This window comes from Anabas testudineus, chromosome 18 (genome assembly GCF_900324465.2).
Source record: "Anabas testudineus chromosome 18, fAnaTes1.2, whole genome shotgun sequence".
In the NCBI taxonomy this organism is placed as follows: Eukaryota; Metazoa; Chordata; class Actinopteri; order Anabantiformes; family Anabantidae; genus Anabas; species Anabas testudineus.
This window is the reverse complement of record NC_046627.1, coordinates 3,027,119-3,050,520: the sequence shown is the minus strand read 5'-3', so window position 1 is coordinate 3,050,520 and position 23,402 is coordinate 3,027,119. Positions and strand designations below refer to the sequence as shown.

The 23,402-nt window shown below is 38.2% G+C and overlaps 3 long non-coding RNA genes across 3 annotated transcripts; 2 read left to right on the top strand and 1 right to left on the bottom strand.

The window, feature by feature from the left end:
• Positions 1-458: 458 nt before the first annotated feature.
• LOC113168206 lies at positions 459-1,372 on the top strand. The gene is made up of 2 exons (XR_003299379.1): positions 459-1,209; positions 1,279-1,372. It is a non-coding gene; the product is annotated as an uncharacterized LOC113168206 (long non-coding RNA).
• Positions 1,373-8,763: 7,391 nt separating this feature from the next.
• Positions 8,764-9,500, top strand: LOC117153083. The gene is made up of 3 exons (XR_004463512.1): positions 8,764-8,808; positions 8,883-9,041; positions 9,190-9,500. It is a non-coding gene; the product is annotated as an uncharacterized LOC117153083 (long non-coding RNA).
• Positions 9,501-11,136: 1,636 nt separating this feature from the next.
• LOC117153094 lies at positions 11,137-12,473 on the bottom strand. The gene is made up of 2 exons (XR_004463529.1): positions 12,439-12,473; positions 11,137-12,129 (listed from the first exon to the last, which is right to left on the bottom strand). It is a non-coding gene; the product is annotated as an uncharacterized LOC117153094 (long non-coding RNA).
• Positions 12,474-23,402: the final 10,929 nt, after the last annotated feature.

Genomic DNA, 23,402 nt, shown 5'->3' with positions numbered 1-23,402 from the left:
ATATTGTTCATCCTGTTCATTAACATTTACAAGTAAAACCATGTAATGAATTTCCAATTCGGGCAGATGATGAACAGACTTAGTCATCAGGTCATTGTGAGTTTCCTGAAACAGCTTCCACAACCAACCAGTCTTCCAACCATAAATCAATACAATTCAATTAATAATCAGTTAGCTAGTGAGTCTGTAGCCATTGATGATGCTTTTAATTTCATTGTGTTTGAAATATTAAAATTATAACCAAACTTCATCCAGCTGGAATTTGTTCTTCACATTTCAGACTCTACTACTGGTGCCAAGTTGACACAGGTTGACACCCTGGACTTGGTATTTTCCCCAGTTCAGGTTCAGGAGGCAGACACCCTCTCCACATTTAAGACTAGACTTAAAACTTTCCTTTTTTATAAAGCTTATAGTTAGAGATGGATCAGGTGACTCTGAACCATCTCTTAGTTATGCTGATATTGTCATGATTCCATCTCCGCCTCCCTGTCTGTCCCTGCTTTCCTCGTTTTCTCCCTGTCAGGTGACCTGCTAATTAACGATTGTCCACACCTGGGCTTCCCCTGTCTCTTTATTAGCAGGTCGGTCAGCTTCCCCTTTGCCAGATAGTTGTACTTCAACCTGTGATCAGTACTATCCAGCTTTATCTTGGGATTGCTTTTTGGAAACGAACCCTGCCCGACCTGAAACCTGTCTCTGCCTGACTAACCGGACCTGCCTTCTGTTTTGACCTGCCTCTGCTCTGTTCTTCAACAACGTGAGTGTTTTCTGCCTGACCTGTTCCTGCTCCCCTCTGCCTCTGTCCCTGTTCTGTCCCTAAATTGGATTCCCTTGTTTGTGACCTGGACCGTCCCCTGACATCGTTATCAGTTTATTGGATCTCTGTTTTCTATCAGTACTGAGCTGGATTGTTGTTTGGACCTTGGATCTTGCCTTATGGAAACTAGTGCTTGGACTGCTTCTTGTGTAAAACCCTGGATTCGTCTCTACTCTGCGCCTCGGCTTTCTGGAAACCTGTCGACTGTTTTTTCTTCACTAACCCACTGTGCTTTTGCCACTTAGCCTGTTCTGCAGATCATATCATTCCTCCTCTGCTCCCAGTCAACATATGCTTCACTTTGTCGGCCACTTTGGAATCTACAACTCTTCAGTCTTCTCTCTGGTTCACTCCTCCCTGCTTCTCAGCCACAGCTCATCAGGACTTCAGTGAGTACTCAAAGATTCACATTACCCAAGATCCAGCCAGACTCGATTTAACTCTGTTTCCTCCCTTAGAACACCATACTCACCTGACGACAGCTCTGTTCGGCCGCAAGTCCCGACTTTCATCTACTGCATTATTATTGTCAATAAAACATTTCTTATCTCAGTTCTCTGGTCCTGTGTGGTCTCTGGCTATGGAGTCGGATCCTAGGCGCGTGACAGATATAGCTTAGTCTGCTGGGGGAACTCTACTGATAAACTGAGCTCTTCCTCTCTCTTAAACCTTAAACACTGTAAAGTTCCTTGAGATGACTTTTGCTGTGATTTGGCGCTATACAAATAAAATTGAATTGTATTAATAGTAGTAGTCATAGTAATATGTCTGAACTACAGATGTAAACTTCACACAGTTTGTTACTGATAAATTAAGGGTTAACATTGAACAGACAATAAATCTAATGTACAAACACAAAGTCAGATACTGACTCTGAGCTTTCTGCTTCATAATGTGCAAATTAACACAAACTTGGAAAAACAACTTCACAACTGACCCTAACTCCCTCCAAACCCTGTTGTAAACTGTAAAAATGTGGTTCTACATGCACCTTTATAACTATAAGATATTCTTTATTGATCCCAAATTGGGGAAATTCAATTGCTACAGCAGGTCAGTGCAAAAAGAACAGTAATGTGCGAAAAGAACAAGAGGGTGTGCAAAAAACACCAAATGAATGAAACTGTTTGTCTGCAGCTGCTTTGAAGGGAAAAGAGACAAACCTGTATCCTATAACTAAATAAACACCGATTGACAAGTCTCATTTGACTAATGTTACAAGGTTGATGTTGATATTGCAGCATCATCATGTTGTAAACTGTGGTAAACCACTATCTGATGGTTCCACAGACACATATGCTCATGAGAGGGAGATCTAAAGACCAATTGTGCAACTCAAATGAGTTCAGTTCTGCAACCCCGTACATCTTAAATACATTGTGGTGTATTTTTTTCTCATGCTAGTTTCTGTTCACACAATCACAATCTTCAACCCACCAGGTAGTGTTTCTGTGTCTCATCGGTGCAGCCACTCACTTAAAAGTCATGCAGCATGTAGACTGTTTAAAGGCTGTATCAGGTTTGCAGGATGACTTTAAAAAACTCAGATCCAGTTGTGAATGTGATGCTAAATAACACAGACATAACGTCTCCATCTCATCACCAACAGTACATTTACTAGTAGCTGGTTTCATCGTTGTCTTTTATTTCTACTGTCTAGTCTACTACTGTTGTTTTGACGATTCCTGGTCACTAGATGTCGCTGTAGGACATGAACCTGTCAAATCAAAGCTTCAGTTACAAAAGGGTTTTTGATTTCTTCAATTGTTTATGAAAATCACACGTTTATATGTTTGCTTATAAAAAGTAGAGTCCGAGGATAACATGCTTGTACTGTTTTCTTTTTTCCTAGGATTTGAGGAGATGACACATATTTCACACAGTGATTTCTGCTCTATAAGGATCCAAACTTAAGAATCAAGGAGTTTTTCAGCTTGTCTCATATTTGATTTGAACAGAATCAGTCTCTGAGCTTCACACAGCTTGGGTTTGGTTTTCTTCATCTGTGTTTGTGTGATTCTTATTTCAGAAAGTAGGAAGAGTTGATCAAGAGCTCAGCTACAGTTAGTAAAACTAATATGTGTTCAGGTGCCAGAAACTACAATATAATTCTTTAAAGACTTACTTAAGTTAACTACACATTGTATAGTACAACTATAAAAAAAGACATTTTATAAAGGTAAATGTATTCTATTTATTTTTTGAAAACAGTGAGTGCAGTGATTTCTTCAGTCTGAGGCTGATGGACAAACCTTAACGAAATAAAACATTGAATAACAATAATCAGTTATTCATCATCTCTTTGTTTCCTGGGTTTAGTTTTATACACACTAATTACTAACTACTCAGCAGAAAGACATATCAGGGATTGGAGGTTGGTTGGAGACAGGCTTCTTCATCAGGAGACTTCTTCTTCATACGACATTTACGTTTCACAGAGATCACAACACCAACAACAACCCCTACTAATAGTGTTACACCTGCTCCCATCAGTCCAACGTGTTGGTGTGTGTTTCCATCCTTCTGGTTGAGTCCAGCTGGGAGCACTGCAGAGTAGGAACACGTAACAGCAGAACAACATATTGAACTTATTCGTTTGACTGTTGGGAAAACAAATGAGAAAATTCAGATTAAAAAATTATAGTATGGCCCCAAAGGCAGAAGAACCAGTGATCTGCAAAAGTCCTGATGATTATTATCATGGACAACTTCAGAGGTGAGATTTATGAAGCTTTAATTCTTAATTTGAACCTCAATTCAGCTTCACCTGAGAAAAAACAGTTCACAGGCTGTAAATGTCCTGATTTGTGAGTCGTTCATGCCACAAAACCTTCTGTTTCTAGGCAAAGAGTAACAACAGCATCCATCTTAATGTATGTACAAAGTCCACAGTGGCTGTTTCAAACTCTTTTACATGTAATCTAATAAAATGAAGTAAAACAAATTTCAGTACAGAACACCACCAGGTGGAGGACCAGACTGATTCACAGTGAGAAAGGTCTTGTTCAGGTCTTTCTCCACCTGAACTTTGAACTGTGAAGCTTTTGTCTGAATCTGAGTTTTAAACTCTTCAGAATTTCTCCTGCTGCTCATGTTAACAGTCACAGCATCAGTAAAAACTAGAAATACTAGAGAACCCCTTCTCTTAGCAGCTGAACATCCACTAACACTACAGTGAACCTTCAGTGCCAGACTTTCCAAACATGCATGATGGAAAAACCAGCAGCTAGAAAACAACAAGATACAACAAAGAAGACTGAATGAAAATGAACCAAACACTCACTTAACATCCACCAAGAGAAAACAGAGGAAGAGGACGCTCACCTTCACACTCAGAAGCTTGGACCAAAACAAAATAAGCACCAATAATAAATAGAGCCATAAGAGCTGCTGTTTGTCGTTCAGCATAACACAGACATGAGGAATCTTGCAACTGTGCAACTGGAACCACTACAGCACTATTTCTACCACTGCTTCCTTTCTCTCATCCTGTCACTGACTCTCTAGCATGAGTCACTGGGTCAATGAGTCATTCTGCTCACAGTGATCCTTCAGAGTTCTACAGTAAGTCATCTCTGTTGGCTTATTATCTGCTGCAGTTCAGAAGCTCAATATGATGTTCCTTATCTTTGTTTTTGGACTTCTGGTATTTTAATTCTTGTGCAACAGCAGCAGGACACAAGGATTCAGCAGCAAAGACATGTCAGAGCCCATCACCTCTCTCTATTGTCTCTTCCTGCCTCCATACGAGTTGACATTAGGTGACAGAAACTCTCTGTACCATGTGTTGTGCAATCACTGTGGACGTGAAGCTGGGATTCCTAAACCTGGTTATGGTTGCATTTGTGGTGTTAAGGCAACAAAATCCAGTGCAGTGAAGGATACGTCCTCAAAACAGAATTCAGAAAGGTGGAGAGGGTTCCAGACAATTACTGTTGCTTTGCAGTTCAAGTTAACACAGGCACCAATGGCGCTGACAGCTTCCCTATAATAATAATAATAATGATAATCTGTAGCAGCTACAATCAAGACACCAAACGCAGTACATGAATAAAAGTTAACTAGCGATGCATCCTGCACAGCTCAACCAAAAAATCAGCCGTTGAAGACAGAGATTACTCACCATCACATGCAGAAAGGTGGAGAAAAGCCAATCGTTAAAATAAAGAAACATAGAATAAAGAGGCCATTAGTTCCAGTGTGAAGGGACATGCAGAAGCTGCTGATCTTTTTGGTGGATGGTGGTGGATCAGCTTCCCTAAGATACCTCTGTGTGCTGAAGGTGTAGCCTGTGGTAGAGGAACAGTCCCTCTCTATCCCCTGATCACACTGCCTGCATTGAATAAATGCATAATAAACAACGCCACTTAAGTTCAGTCTCTTCTTAGTTTCAACTCAGATTCATAATTGTATCTCTTGAATAGGTTTTAATTATATTGTTGTTTTATTAAATAATTCACAGTACTTTCAGTTTTTTAACAATAAACTATGATTAAATTACAGCTTGTCTTTTCAGACACCTCACTTTATTATAATTAAGAGGAATTAAAAGCATGTTTTCTAAGAAATTTCAACACTAGATATGTTATTAGTCATGTTACAAAAGCAGAACAGAAAGTGAAACTATTACATGGTATTTTGTAGTGTAAACACTTCATGGCCCATAGATGTTACTGTTACATAAAAAAGCTGAGTATTATTGAATTTATATTGTTTCTGATGACTCAACTACACAGTTTCATTATTATATGGCAACCTGCAGAGGATTTTATGTAGAAACTACATAGAACATCTCTGATTGTTCCGCTAACTGTGGTCACAGGGTAAGAATTGAATTCCCCTCTAACCTCTGTTAGGGTTGGCATACATATATTAATGTGAAAATAAAGAATTTAATATGTGCTAGAAACATGTAAAAGGTAAAAGAAAATGTTTTCTTTCTTAAACAAAGTCCTCTGGGACATTAGATTCTTAATTTCTTAATCATTTATCAAATCCAGTTTTTAATCATGTCACTTTGTGTCTTATTAAATGTTTCACTAATATTTGGACAAATATTAATTATTTTGTTTATTTAAACTTATGATACCACATGTGTGAAATAACTAATTTTGAACTTGCATTGGCACGATTCAGCCACTAGAGGTCGCTGTGCTGTTAAGTTTGAAGCCACAAAGCTTTGAAAGGTTTCACAACAACAACAGCAGCAGCCACATCACACATAAGTAAATAAAACTGTTAGTGACGACGTGTTTATATCATGTTTTAGATCCAGCAGAGTCTGAAGTAATGTCTGACTGAGATTCACATTAACTTCAGGGAAGTTTAATAAGATACAGATGACGAGCTGAGACAGTCGCCATGTTAAACTCTACAATTAGAAACTAGTAAGTGACCTCTTTCTAACAAGCTGCTGAAGAGGAAACCACAAAGCCACCACACCAAACTACACTGAGGAAATGACGTTTCTAAAGCTCATTCACAAGTGGTACAATGGGACGAACGTGTTCACATTGTGTGATCTGTAAGTACATTTTGTTCTTTATATGTTTCAGTAATGACAGTGTTGTTTTGTGTTTTAGAAGAATAAAAGTGGGAATTAGGATGAGATACACTGGAAAACTTTAGATGATACGAAAGACTAAACTTGTTATAATACTAGCTATTAGTGTGAACTCCAACTCACTTTGTCTCACAGATGATTGACAGGCATCTGATAAGGTAAAACCTCAACTTTCATTTCTCTTTAGTTGTGATCTTACTGCTGAGCAGCACAACAAACCAAGGTCAGTAAATATCTTCTACCACAGTCTGAAACTCAGAGTCTGTTCGTCCTTTTCCTTGTGGAAAAGTACAAGATCAACACCATCTGTGGCAGGTTTAACTTCTTCTGTCTTGTCACATGAGTACTGGTCATTTGAGTAAAATGCCACATTTGTGTTTTTGCTGCGTAGCAAACGCTGCCGATTTTTAAATAGACGCAGACTTTTACATGTTTATTTTAAGTTAAATGTAAAGTGCACCAAGCTCATTTTGGTCAACCTTTTGTGTTAGACATGGCATCAAGAGTCACTGTGGCCCAGGAGAAAAAACAAGAGTGTTGATCAATCCCTGGTTCCTCCGATTCACCTGTTAAAGTGTCCTTGTAAAAGTCATGCCGTGGGTACAGAAAATATTCAGACCCCCTTAAATTTTTCACTCTTTGTTATATTGCAGCCATTTGCTAAAATAATTTTTTGTCCTCATTAATGTTCACATAGCACCTTATGTTGACAGAAAAACACAGAATTGTTTACATTTTTGCAGAATTATTAAAAAAGAATAATTGAAACATGACATGGTTTAAGTATTCAGACCTTTTGCTCATTATTTAGTAGAAGCACCCTTTTGATCTAATACAGCCATGAGTCTTTTTGGGAAAGATGCAACAAGTTTTTCAGACCTTCATTTGGGGATCCTCTCCAGTTCTGTCATGTTGGACAGTAAACGTTAGTGGACAGCCATTTTCTGGCCCTCCAGAGATGCTCAATGGGGTTTAAGTCAGGGCTCTGGCTGGGCCATTCAATGATGCATGATACTGCCACCACCATGCTTCACTGTTGAGACTGTATTGGACAGGTGATGAGCAGTGCCTGGTTTTCTCCACACATACCACTTAGAATTAAGGCCAAAAGTTCTATCTTGGTCTCATCAGACCAGATAATCTTATTTCTCACCATCTTGGATTTCTTTCAGGTGTTTTTTAGCAAACTCCATGCAGACTTTTATGTGTCTTTCACTGAGATGTGATGTCTGTCTTTATGCCCCAGTCGGGCCATAAAGCCCCGACTGGTGGAGGGCTGCAGTGATGGTTGACTTTCTACAACTTTCTCCCATCTCCTGACTGCATCTCTGGAACTCAGCCACAGTGATCTTTGGTTTCTTCTTTACCTCTCTCACCAAGGCTCTTTTCCCCGATAGCTCAGTTTGGCCGGACGTCCAGCTCTAGAAAGGGTTCTGATCGTCACAAACGTCTTCTCTGAAGGATTATGGAGGCTACTGTGCTCTTAGGAACCTGAAGTGCAGCAGAAATGTTTCTGTTACCTTGGCCAGATCTGTGCCTTTCACAATGCAGTTTTTGAGCTTTTCAGGCAGTTCCTTTGACCTCATGATTCTCATTTGCTCTGACACTGTCAATTCTGTGTTTTTCTGTCGACATGAGGTGCTGTTTTTACATTAATGAGGAAAAAATGAACTTAAATGATTTTAGCAAATGTCTACAATATAACAAATAGTAAAACATTTAAGGGGGTCTGAATAATTTCCGTTCCGACTTTTTTATTGGACTTAACCAGTGAACCAGAATCTCTAGAAGATGTTAAAAAACATAATTTGGTATTTTCTGAACTTCCCTTTCCCACAGTTTGTCTGACTGTGAGTCCCAGCAGCTCTCAGCTGTTTAAAGGAGACTTTGTCTCTCTGAGCTGTGAGGAGGACGACAGCTCTGCTGGATGGACACTGAGGAGGAACACAACCACAGGAACCAGAGCTGAATGTGAGATATGGGGAAAACCTGCTGGTTCTTCTTGTAACATCAGTGTAACAGCAACATTAGACAGTGGAGTTTACTGGTGTGAGTCCAGAGAGGGATCAACCAGTAGCATCATCAACATCACTGTCTCTGGTAAGATCAGACTGTGGAGTTAGTGTTGATGAGTCTGTGTGGAAATGGATGAAATGCTGTAGTTTGTCTCTGTGTTGAGGTGGATCAGTGATCCTGCAGAGTCCTGTCCTCCCTGTGATGGAGGGCCATGATGTCACTCTGCACTGTCAAACAAAGAGCCCTCCCTCCAAGCTCCCAGCTGATTTCTATAAAGATGGCTCCCTCATCAGGACTGAGCCTACAGGTCACATGACCATCCACCATGTTACCAAGTCTGATGAAGGCCTCTACAAGTGTCACATCAGCAGTCATGGAGAGTCTCCACCCAGCTGGATCTCTGTCACAGGTCAGGAGGAAAACATGGATTTCAATAATTATTTCATCCACACATTCACCTGAACAGGTGAATTCTCTTTACAGGTAAAATAACAACCACAGCCCAACCAACCTCTACAACTCCACCTCCTGCCTCCACCTCCCCCCAGCTTGTGTTCAGACTGGTCCTCCACCTGGTGGTGTTCTGTCCGTACTTCATCTCCACTCTCCTCATGGTGTCTTTATATCGACACAGACCCACAGGTAACACTCTGAATCAATCACTGACCTCACAAACACTAATCAATCAATCAATCAATCAATCAATCAATCAATCAATCAATCAATCAATCAATCTCAGTGTCTCTTGATACATTTTCTACTTTTTCTTTTTAACATTTTCTGACTGTAGAAAATCACCTGTCTGTTTCCATGGTGATGACCTCGCCCACCCAGGCTGAGCAGGGATTGGATGATGACTATGATGACGTCACCACAGAGCATCACTTCTGAACTGATGTAAATTCACCAGAACAACTGTTCAACATCTTTAGTTCTTCATAGAATATGTTAGAATCTCACACACAAACTAAACTAACAACACAAGAAGAGCTGAAACAATAACTGACAACGCTCCTGATCACTGTTTAATATTACTTTATGTAGAAACACAAAAGAATTCATAGTTTGAACCTATTGAATGACACATTTTCTGCCTTAGGTTCTAATTATTTGAAGGGTTCCAGTGTTTTAGTGATTTGGAACAAGGTGAAACGTTTGTTAGAATCAGAAACAACACGAAGGATAATTAACATCATTTACTTTACTTTACTAATTTACATTCATGTAGATGCAAAGTTGAAGTTTGAAACAGACATTTGTGACTGAAAGTTTGTGAACCCTGTAGACAGTAGTTAAAAACTCTGATCAAGTATCCTACGTAGTACAAATACACATTTCCATCTTTCATACAGAGACATTTTATAATTATTTTGTTGTGGACTAAATGAATAAACTGTATTAAAATAAAAACAGAAGGACATTTAATATAAAAGTTGGGGAAATGTCATTTAAATGTTAATGCTGAAACAGCGGCACCTTGTGGTCTCTATTTGTGAATTCTGAAGATTTCCAGTTCAGACAGTTCTGATTCTAATTTCGACTCAAATGACTGTAAACAAAATCCCATCACTTAGTTAAAGAACTTTTATATATATATTACAGAACATGTCACATGTGACAGATTTCTCCATATGTATTTTAAATACATCTCGACATCTTTATTCGGTTTGTTTACTGCAGCACACGTCTTATGTTTCTTGTGGTTTTATTTCTTGGTCTCTTGAAACAGTCCTGAAATATGGTCCTGAGCTGTGTTTGACTATTTGGGTGTTCAAGAGATTTTCTTCAGGTAAATGTCGGCTGTTGGTCAAACCTCACTGTAACTGGACGATCAGTGACTGTGGCAGCAGAACATCTAATTTAATTTAGTATCAACACATTTACTGATACTGACACAAAATGTGAATGAGATTAAATTAGAGTTTCTTTTCTTTTGCATGAAAGTCTGATTCACTGTGATGAGTGAAGGAAGACATTATTGATTAAAATAAAGGTTTACAGGTACCAACATGTGACTTATAATAGTTATTAAAAGCTAAAACCAATTGATAATATCTCTGGACCTAATGTCTGCAGGGAGCAGTTTCCTCACAACCAGTTTGTTTCACTTATTTTCACTGTAGCAGCAGCAGGACACAACAATTTGGGAAAAATAGGATTAGTGTCTTGTGTTTTTCTACCTGACACAGCCACCAGATGGCCCCGAACTCTTCCTTCCAGGTTATTTGACTCCTCTGCTCTAACACTGACCTCCTGGGCCCCATCTTGTGTAATTTTCATCTCTCTACACAAATCAGCCATTTTGTTTTCTTCTTCTTTAGAAACATATATGAAATAAAAACACAAGCAGCTAAGCTGTAAATTAACTTTTGTGATTAATGCTTGTCTTCATAAACATTATCAACTAGAATCCAGAGACAAACACTCAACTGAGTTTTAGTTTGTTGGTGTAAACTGGTTCGTCTGTTTCCCTTCTTCCTGAGTCGCTATTTCTAACGTAATACTCAGACATTATAGTGTCGATGGTGCTGATTGTGATTCACAGGAAAGTCTCTGTCTTTTATGTAGTTTGTTAACTTACATGCAGATGTTTAAATTAATAAAAGAGCATTTTGTGTGTCTGCTTTAAAGGAAATGAACTTTCATATACTGTCAGGAGTGAAATCTGGGAGCAACTATGAATTAATCATTTAAACTGTCATATATATTTATGTATGAAATGAACAAACACTTTCAGTATAGGGACATGGAAACATTTATTAGCAGAAGATTAAAAGCAGTGCTCCTGCGATTAATATAAAGAAATCAGCTGTGTCTGTGTTTGTGAATAAACAAATGTTAAAATACTAAATTTAACCCGAAGAAGAACAACAACAGTAGTTTTCTCACTAACGGTTTGAACAGGACATGTTTCATACAAGTGAATTGAACCTTATCTCTACATAGGTTTTCTGATTTAACCTGTGTTAATATAATGATTAATATTTATCTATTCAGTAACACGGTTACTGTTTCAGACACTGCTGCAACCATCTGAATGCAGACTAAATAAAATGATTAGGTCATCAGTTCACTATGATGGATATATGTAAATCACATATTAGATAACAAACATAGGCTGGTACTCTGAACATGAGCACACATCTACTAGGAACTAAATTTATTTTAACCGGCTGTGGAGACAAATCCAGTTATTTTTTGTGATTTTAAAATGTAGTGTCCACGAGTGACTGAAACTTGAATGAAATTAAATGACACATTTTCTAAAGTGTCTGAAATGATTTATGTGTTGAGACTGAACCCATGAGCTCAGAACGATGACTTCAAGACAGAGGACGGAGCTCAGAGTGAATGAACACACTGTTCGTTTGTTAACTCATGTTAGAGAGAAAATGAAATATTCTAATTCAGTTCATGTATCACAGCTGTTGTCACTGTGTGCTCAGCATTTCTGGCTTCAGCTCTGTTATTTCTCCACGTTCAGGTGGACACAGAGGACACTCACATGTTCAGGAACTAATGGATCTGAGACATTTTACAGCTGTTTCATCAGAAGGATGCTGATTTGGATTCTGTTTTGAAACGATTCTCTGTTTACTATAGATCAGAAAACCAACAACACCAAGAAAAATAACAACAGTAAGAACTGACAGACCAACTGTCAGTGTTGTACTGTAGTCTCCTTCATCCTTGTTTCCTCCATCCTTGTCTCCTTCCTCCTTGTTGTTTCCTGTAGATGAGAGTCAGCAGTGAGTCAGCAGGTGTCAGGTAGGTGATGAGTGAAGAACACAACAGAATCCATTTCCTCTTCAAACTCCTGTCAGACATTATCTACTGCACTTTGATCCCATCACTCATACCAGCTGTTTTCTACAAAGTCTCATCAACACCAACATCTGATCTGTGATGTTTCACTCTCACATCAACAACCAGGAAGCAGCTTCAACTCTGATCCACACACACACACACACACACACACACACACACACACACACACACACACACACACACACACACACACACACACACACTAACTCACCTGGTTCAACTGTCAGGTTGATGATGCTGATTAGCTGAACATCTTTTCCATGTCCAACACGACACTCATATGTTCCAGTATCATTGATGTTGACGTTCTTCAGAATCACAGACACGTCTCCGTCCTTCATCTCTGGATCTTTCAGCTCCACTCGACCACGAAATATTGGATTCTGGTAGTTTCCATATGGTCGGTTCTCTCTGACAAACCAGACATAATCGTCTGACTTCAGGTCAGGTTTTCTCCACTCCGATGTCCTGGAGACTCTGGGACTTTGACATGGAAGAAGGACATCGTCTCGAGGATTTGCTTTTAACTCTAAAGGATAAAAAAACAGGGCAAAAGGAAAAGTGTGTGATACCGTTCTTTGAAAAATACTTTTAATGTTAGCAGAGAAATTTCAAACAGATTCATACATATAAAACACATGTCAATGATACTTACAGCACACAGGAAGTCACAATTTGGTGCCACCACAACTGCTTTGAATACATTTAGACAACAGAAATTTTGGTTTCTTAATCTTCAAAAATGTTCATTAAGATTTATCAAGGTCCAAAAATGTCAATTTCACCCAAAGTCAAAGTTTAAAATACAAATAGCAGTGAAGTAATACACAATCACTGACTGAGTTCTTAATAAGTCACATCTAGACTATATGTTGAAATTCCTGCAACACTGTTGAACTTTGTCTTCATTTAAAAAATCAGCTTCTGTTTAGATTATATTTATAATGCTTGTACATTAAATACAATAATGAAAACACAACTGATGATAGGAATTAAAAAAGAAAGGGTTGAAGTAATGAAATAATGGTTTAGAAGGGATCAATTTGTGCTAGAGTACTGTAACCATCTAGTTTAATTTAATTATTCAACAGACTTCAATACTTTTGCTTCACTACAAGTTTGTGAAATTTGTTTATTTGTGATTATTTAATACAAGTAAAATAAAATAAAAAATAAAATACCAACTGTAATTTTCTTCCCTGTGGTCTGAGTGCATTAACCCTTAATATGCTTTCAGCTGCTTCATCCAAGTGGTGCAGCATCACTGCTAACTACATAATAATAGCATCAAAAACCAAACTCTGGAAACGAATTCAAGCTGCCAAATAAATGTTGTGTAGTAAACAACACAACAAACATGGAAAGACTCAAGTTAAGAACAGATACTTCCAAATGTAGTAAGTAATCATGTCTGATTTCACTGTAGTTGAGGAAGTGAAAAGACAAAACAGGAACTTCAGCTTCTTTATTTATCTATGTTCAGATTTTAAGAAACACTGTGAGGCTGTGTGTGGTGACCATGGTGTTGAAACTCCTAGTCTTAAAATAACAGTTGGATTAAATCTGCATAGTAAGAACACATGTAACCGTGTGTGAGTCCGTTAATGTGGCTGTGACACAACAGGGAGGAGATTTGGGTGAAGACAATAAAATAGGACTCTATACGTATCCAGACTTTACTGTTTACTTTTGCCAAACGATCGTCTCAACGGCGAAAAGCCCCCTGATGCTATAAGGTATTATAATTTGAAGGTAAAAAGAGAGTTTGTGAACACTGATTAAAACCCTGTGAGATCACGTCATACAAATTATTCGGGAAGTTTTGAATAGTTAAATATTTGAGCTTTGCTGTAGTTCAGTAATGAAACTCGTGTTATTAATATGTCAGTGAGCTTCAGTCGTGCTGATTTGGCAAAGTGATGAAACAATGACAAAGGGGATCTAAGTATTACTGTACTGCAAATGAATTTAGACATGAGAAATTGCCCTAAGGTCTTAAAAGTGAGCTGTTTTAAACAGGAGCAGAGTAAATAGAGAGCGAGAGAAGAGGTTTGACAGAAAGGATGATAAAATCTGAACACTACATCCAAACAAACATTTGTACTACTTCAAAGACAACACTAATATTTACAGATCATTTCATGAATTCATGACATCGGACTTAATATATAGGGGAGGCTGCGTTTTGCTCATTGCAGTTGTTTTTGATGCAAAGCCAGAGAGCAGTTCATTCACCACTGGAGGATTTTGTCGTTGACATAAAGCAACAACTACACATTTGGTTAACATGACACATCAGATGCACTGAGAGACATTAAGAGCCTCGACTCTACACAGGTCGATCACAGCAGCAGTACTCTCAGAATATCAGAAAGTTTTTCTTTTTAATTACATTTTTTAAATCTGTTTTTAAATTTGCAATATCTTTATAATGGTAGCATGTACATTATATTTAATTATATGTGTATTAATACACAACAGATGATACGAATTTAAAATGAAGTGAATTTATTAGTTAGATTAGTTAGAGTTAGATTAACTTGTTAAAACAAAGCAAATACACAGCATCATGTGTATAAGAGCTACAGTAAAGTAAATCTATTTACCAAGCAGTTCAGTTTAAGTCTTCACAGTGATTAAACTTCACTAAAACTTCTTTACACCATAAAAACAGGCTCAGCTCACCTTCAGAGGAAACGAAGACCAGTTCATCCACCAACAGAACCAAAGCACAAAATACAACAAATCTTAAAGTCATAGTGAAAAACAGAGTTCACTGCAGCTGTAGACGGTGAAATAAAGGCTCCGTTCAGTTCCTCTTCACCGACCGATCTACCCCACGAGTGGCCAGCGACTGTCTTTTATACTTCATGGGGGCGGAACTGCAACTCTTACTTAATGCGTCATGCCTAGTTTGCATAATCTCATGAGCTTAAAACACCCGTGCGACCAAAAAAAGGAGGAACTCACATACATCCACACACCGCTTGTAGATTATTAGTAAAAGAAAAAAAATTCAAAGCAAAGCAAAGTTTATCTCAGGCCTTGTCTGTGAAATTCAGTAAACTATACTGCTCCACAGATTGACACAATTCTTCTCTCTTTTATTATTATTATTATTTATCAGGAAGCTAAAAGATTCACTTCATCGCAAACTGAACCACTGCCTTGCAGTTTGAAAGACACTTTGAACAGTCTGTGAGTCACCTGGTAGGTTTTCTACCAAGAAAGGAAATGAGGTTTTGGACAGTGACAAGAAGGACCGTGAAATAAAAACAATAAAATATAATCTGCAAACACTGACTGCACACACACATGTAGATAATCCTCCACCTCATACAACATGCAGCTGTCTCTATGAAAACTGAAGTATTCACAGTAATTCTACTGTACAATGAAGTACTTTGTTTCTTCCACATGTTGAATGACAATAACGTTTATTCTCCGCTGTTATGAGATAAATGAACTACAGATTACAGATTACAGTCTGATTAGTTTGTGATCCTGATCCTGAGACAACACAAGAGAGAGAACAGAGTTAGAGGCTGGTGAACACTGAGGTCACACTGTGACGGTCAAACAACAGGTTTAGTCCTGCTCCACCTTTTTACCAACTCTAACTTTCTTCCAGTGGTCAGAGTCATCTGCATCAACCCTTAATGTGCGAACAGCTGCTTCATCCAAGTGGTGCAGCATTACTGCGATCTACATAATAATAGCATCAAAAAACAAACTCTGGAAAAACATTGAATGCTTCTTGCCAAGTTTGCATCTTAAGATGAGCTTAAAACACCCACAAAGAAAAAAAACTCCTTGGTTTTGTGAGTAACAAAAAGAAAGAACCCACAAAAACCACACACACACACCGTTTCTAGATTATTAGTAAAAACAAAAAGAAAGTCACACATAAAATAAATCAACTGAGACATTAAATCATTAAAACCACGGGCAATAAAATAAAACAAGACGCTTAGCAAAGTTTATCTCAGGCCGTGTCTGTGAAATATATATCAACCAGATACCAACTTCCTGAATGATACCTCTCCACAGATCAACACAGGTCAATCTTCTCTCTTCTATTATTGTGAATGTCAGGAAGCAAACAGATCACTTCCTAAAAGAACTGAACCATGTCTATTCCAAAGAAAATGTCATCGGTCTGTGAGTTAGCTAATATGAGATGACTTCCTGACAACAAAGGGAAATATGGTTGTAGACAGTGACAAAGAGCGCGAAGACAAAAAATTATTATCTGCAAACACTGACTGCACACACATATAGATAATCCTCCACCTCATACAACATGCAGCTGTCTCTATGAAAACTGCAGTATTCACAGTAATTCTACTGTACAGTAAAGTACTTTGGTCCTGTCTGATCTCACTGTAGCTGAAGAAGTGAAAAGTTAAAACAGGAAGTTTCAAAAGTGCTTCTTTTCTCGCGGCGTTTTATTAATCACACACACATGCAAACGCACACAAACACACAGACACAAACACACAGACACACACACACACACACTCACACACACACTCACACACACACACACACACAGACACACACACTCGCACACACACACACACACACACACACACACACTCACAGAGCTCACCTTCAGATCTTTGAACAAATCAACAGAATCAAAGCTGAAAGTCCCACAGATCTTAATGTCATCGTGGAAACAGAGCTCATCGTTGTTGCTTTCAAGCAAATATGTGTCAGATCCTTTCACTTTGAGCTCTTCACTGTCACTGCTGTCGAGTTTAAAACATTTAATGCTTCTTGCCAAGTTTGCAAAACTCCTTGGTTTTGTGAGTAACAAAAAGAAAGAACTCACAAAAACCACACACACACACCGTTTCTAGATTATTAGTAAAAACAAAAAGAAAGTCACACATAAAATAAATCAACTGAGACATTAAATCATTAAAACCACGGGCAATAAAATAAAACAAGACGCTTAGCAAAGTTTATCTCAGGCCGTGTCTGTGAAATATATATCAACCAGATACCAACTTCCTGAATGATACCTCTCCACAGATCAACACAGGTCAATCTTCTCTCTTCTATTATTGTGAATGTCAGGAAGCAAACAGATCACTTCCTAAAAGAACTGAACCATGTCTATTCCAAAGAAAATGTCATCGGTCTGTGAGTTAGCTAATATGAGATGACTTCCTGACAACAAAGGGAAATATGGTTGTAGACAGTGACAAAGAGCGCGAAGACAAAAAATTATTATCTGCAAACACTGACTGCACACACATATAGATAATCCTCCACCTCATACAACATGCAGCTGTCTCTATGAAAACTGCAGTATTCACAGTAATTCTACTGTACAGTAAAGTACTTTGGTCCTGTCTGATCTCACTGTAGCTGAAGAAGTGAAAAGTTAAAACAGGAAGTTTCAAAAGTGCTTCTTTTCTCGCGGCGTTTTATTAATCACACACACATGCAAACGCACACAAACACACAGACACACACACACACACACTCACACACACACTCACACACACACACACACACAGACACACACACTCGCACACACACACACACACTCACAGAGCTCACCTTCAGATCTTTGAACAAATCAACAGAATCAAAGCTGAAAGTCCCACATATCTTAATGTCATCGTGGAAACAGAGCTCATCGTTGTTGCTTTCAAGCAAATATGTGTCAGATCCTTTCACTGTGTTCTCTTCACTGTCACTGCTGTCGAGTTTAAAACATTTAATGCTTCTTGCCAAGTTTGCAAAACTCCTTGGTTTTGTGAGTAACAAAAAGAAAGAACTCACAAAAACCACACACACACACCGTTTCTAGATTATTAGTAAAAACAAAAAGAAAGTCACACATAAAATAAATCAACTGAGACATTAAATCATTAAAACCACGGGCAATAAAATAAAACAAGACGCTTAGCAAAGTTTATCTCAGGCCTTGTCTGTGAAATGACAAGAAATCACTGAATGATACTGCTTCATAGTTTAACATAAATCTGACCCTCTCTTTGAACTGTGAATATCAGGAAGCTAATAGATTAATTCCTTCATGACAAATCAAAAAGACACTTTGAAATGTCTTTAAATTAACTAATGTGATTCAGCTAATGTAAGTAGTAGTAGGTGAGTAGGTGAAAGGAAATGTGGCTGAGGACAGTTCCAAAAGGCGCCGTGAAATAAAGATAAAAAATAATTCTCTTCACAGTAATTCTACTGTACAATGAAGTACTTTGTTTCTTCCACATGTTGAATGACAATAACGTTTATTCTCCGCTGTTATGAGATAAATGAACTACAGATTACAGATTACAGTCTGATTAGTTTGTGATCCTGATCCTGAGCCAACACAAGAGAGAGAACAGAGTTAGAGGCTGGTGAACACTGAGGTCACACTGTGACGGTGAAACAACAAGTTTAGTCCTGCTCCACCTTTTTACCAACTCTAACTTTCTTCCCTGTGGTCAGAGTCATCTGCATCAACCCTTAATGTGCGAACAGCTGCTTCATCCAAGTGGTGCAGCATCACTGCTAACTACATATTAACAGTATCAAAAAACAAACTCTGGAAACGAATTCAAGCTGCCAAATAAATGTTGTGTAGTACCACAACAACACAACAAACATGGAAAGACTCAAGTTAAGAACAGATACTTCCAAATGTAGTAAGTAATCATGTCTGATTTCACTGTAGTTGAAGAAGTGAAAAGACAAAACAGGAACTTCAGCTTCTTTATTTATCTATGTTCAGATTTTAAGAAACACTGTGAGGCTGTGTGTGGTGAGCATGGTGTTGAAACTCCTAGTCTTAAAATAACAGTTGGATTAAATCTGCATAGTAAGAACACACGTAACCGTGTGTGAGTCTGTTAATGTGGCTGTGACACAACAGGGAGGAGATTTGGGTGAAGACAATAAAATAGGACTCGATCAGTATCCAGACTTTTGCCAAACGATCGTCTCAATGCCACAAAGTCCCCTGATAGTTTAAGGTATAATAATTTTAAGGATCCGACAGACAGAAGATAATTTGTGAACACTGATTACAGATGATTTTGTGATTTCCTTTCTTATCATATTCCTATATATCAAATTCAGGGTGTTTCATTTTCTGCATTAGGTCTGAAGTTATCAAACTAATCTTCTAGATCCACTGACACATGTCTATGATGTCAGTTCAAAGGCTCAGTTCATCCTCACAGACCGATTTATTCATAAACACAACATGGTTAAAGCTGTGAACGAAAAGGTAACATGAGTAGTTTGGTTTGTAATGTTTGTAAAGTCCTGAATCTGGAGCTCAGTTATCGAAATGAAGGCCTGTGGGTCCAAGAACCAACAGGTCCGCACAAACCAAAGACCTGCGGACCCGAGAGAGCTCATAAAAATGTTGTTAGTCTTAGTTATTATTATTATTTATTATAATTATGCATTATATTATTATAATTCTATTTCAAAGAAAACGAAATGTTAATGATCACCTCTTTATAAAGTTCCAGTCAGATCATGTTTTGTCATTTTATTTTAACCACTGTTTATTTCTGTTTTATATTTAATGACAGACGGGAGAGGAACAAGGGACCAGAGGACGTGTCCTCAACAATAACTACATAAATAATCAAATAAAATAATTAAAACCTGAATCTTCTTGTGGACAGACAGCCCCGTTTAAAACAAATTAAATATTGTCCTCTATAACAATCATGTCTCGCTGAATCGGGTCCAGTTCGGATTCAGCAATTTCAACACCGACATTTTAAAAACGCTGTTCTGGACTCAGAACAAAGAATAATAATCGAAGCTAGAACCATCACATAACATGGTGTCACTGAGGAAAACTGTACTTTAACAGAACCTGCTCCTGATTTCCACTGAGGAAGTGGACTCTGGTTGAAGCTGGTTGAAAATGTGAGCGGTGAGATGCTGACACCTGCAGGACAGCTGCAGCAGGACTAGGTAGAGACCAGTTCCTGTTCATTATCCATGTTGTTGTTAATGTCACTGCTGAGTTTCTCTATTTATTGTAGATGTTGAGTTGTCAACAACATCTCGTCTCTGCTGTGAAGCTGTGGAGCCTAAAGTGATCCTCAGTATTAATGTGAGCATCATTAAACTGCTTCATATCTGGTTGATTCAGTTACACAGGTGACGGACAATCAATACATCATTTGGGCTTTAACATGATTTTTAACTACTGTGCTCTATAATGGAAACTAACTACTACAAACTATTAGAAACACATAGCAAAGTAATCCTAACCTCAAATTAGTAAATGAGTTTAGTTCCAATTGGCTCTTTTTTATGAGTTGTATCTATGAACAACTGTTAAATCTTGTTTTGAGCTAATTTGTACATTTAACTGCAGAATGCTGGTTTGATTCTGTTTGTTTTACCTTGTATCACCTTATTCATTAATGTTCATTATTACTTTAATTAAGATGTGGTTATGTCTTCTCGTTTCCTACATGCAAATGAAAATGTGACTCCAGAGCATTTACATGTTTTTACATGGACTAAAGGAACCTGTTTTCTAGAGATCTGAGACTACATGAAGTGGTCTAATCTGAGACTACATGAAGTGGTCTAATCTGAGTCTACATGAAGTGGTCTAATCTGAGACTACATGAAGTGGTCTAATCTGAGACTACATGAAGTGGTCTAATCTGAGTCTACATGAAGTGGTCTAATCTGAGACTACATGAAGTGGTCTAATCTGAGACTACATGAAGTGGTCTAATATGAGACTACATAAAGTGGTCTAATCTGAGACTACATGAAGTGGTCTAATCTGAGACTACATAAAGTGGTCTAATCTGAGTCTACATGAAGTGGTCTAAACTGAGACTACATAAAGTGGTCTAATCTGAGTCTACATGAAGTGGTCTAAGCTGAGACTACATGAACTGGTCTAATCTGAGACTACATGAAGTGGTCTAATCTGAGTCTACATGAAGTGGTCTAATCTGAGACTACATGAAGTGGTCTAATCTGAGTCTACATGAAGTGGTCTAAGCTGAGACTACATAAAGTGGTCTAATCTGAGTCTACATGAAGTGGTCTAAACTGAGACTACATAAAGTGGTCTAATCTGAGTCTACATGAAGTGGTCTAAGCTGAGACTACATGAACTGGTCTAATCTGAGACTACATGAAGTGGTCTAATCTGAGTCTACATGAAGTGGTCTAATCTGAGACTACATGAAGTGGTCTAATCTGAGACTACATGAAGTGGTCTAATCTGAGACTACATGAAGTGGTCTAATCTGAGTCTACATGAAGTGGTCTAATCTGAGACTACATGAAGTGGTCTAATCTGAGACTACATGAAGTGGTCTAATCTGAGTCTACATGAAGTGGTCTAATCTGAGACTACATGAAGTGGTCTAATCTGAGACTACATGAAGTGGTCTAATATGAGACTACATAAAGTGGTCTAATCTGAGACTACATGAAGTGGTCTAATCTGAGACTACATAAAGTGGTCTAATCTGAGTCTACATGAAGTGGTCTAAACTGAGACTACATAAAGTGGTCTAATCTGAGTCTACATGAAGTGGTCTAAGCTGAGACTACATGAACTGGTCTAATCTGAGACTACATGAAGTGGTCTAATCTGAGTCTACATGAAGTGGTCTAATCTGAGACTACATGAAGTGGTCTAATCTGAGTCTACATGAAGTGGTCTAAGCTGAGACTACATAAAGTGGTCTAATCTGAGACTACATGAAGTGGTCTAATCTGAGTCTACATGAAGTGGTCTAAGCTGAGACTACATGAACTGGTCTAATCTGAGACTACATGAAGTGGTCTAATCTGAGTCTACATGAAGTGGTCTAATCTGAGACTACATGAAGTGGTCTAATCTGAGTCTACATGAAGTGGTCTAAGCTGAGACTACATAAAGTGGTCTAATCTGAGTCTACATGAAGTGGTCTAATCTGATTTCTCCTCTGGCCTGAGATGATTTTAGAAGCATGGTTCACAGATTTTACCTGTATAAAAACCGACAGCGCTGTGAGAGACGCACAGAGAGAGGGAGACTGTGCTTCTTCTAACAGAGCAGGTATAGACACGAAACTGAGTTCTTTATATGTCTACAGGAACTTTATGTTGGTTACACTTTTATTTACATTTCAGACTTGATTTAAAACGAGATCTCATAGCTCCGTGTAACAATCTCTCCTCTCAATCAGCTGATTGGAGCTGCTGGTTACTTGAGGACATGTTGACGCACTGTGTTGTGGCTTTATGTGTTTTTTTTTATTGTATTTGTATTGTCTCATATTGTATCATCATTTGACATTTTAACCAAACCTAGAACACTGTAACCAACGTCCTTCATTATAAACACAGTACCTGACAGCAGCAGCTGTGAAACAGGATCGTTTTTTATATTATTAAGCACAGTGCGTGTTTACTCAGGCTGTTCTTCTGTATTCAGGTTTACATGTTCACAATACTTGATTATGCTTCAAATGATCTGTGTTCAGACTGGCTCTGGGTGAACGCTGTTAAACCAGCTGAACAAGAAAAGGAGGATTCACTCTGTGCCACAGTTATCCTGGACAACATGAACCAATCTGTGATCTATCAGAGCCCCGTTTTCCCACAGGTGCCAGTTCTTCATTCAACGGCAGCTGATGACCATTTATTCTTTAGCACTTGTTTTCAACATGTTGACTGGAATATTAGTTTTTCCAGTTGGATTTACATTAGGACACAGCTCCACACTCCAGTATATTAGTCTAATAAGACTTCAGATAAACCAGACAAGCAGCCACAATCAGAATCTATGTCAGGTCCGTGAACACAACACGTAACATTCCCACAAAATCTGGAGGGAAACACAATTTGTAAGAACTTTGTAATTGACTTACGTTTAAGACCAAAACATTTAACCACCAGTAAGAATGAGGAAATGAAAAGCAAACACAAACTTATCTTCATGTAACTAACTAAAATGTAATTTCAGTGAAATTCTGACAGAGACTCACCTGTGAAGTTGCAGCTTGTCACACTAAGAAGATCCAGAAGTCTGGAAACGGGTTTAATGGTAGTTAAGGGTGTGGGTGGATGTTTGCATACTGAAACATGTATGGTCATCAAGGAAACAAATGTTGTTTGTTCTACTAGTACTTCCTCCACCTCCAAACCAGTTTGGAGGTGTGGCTC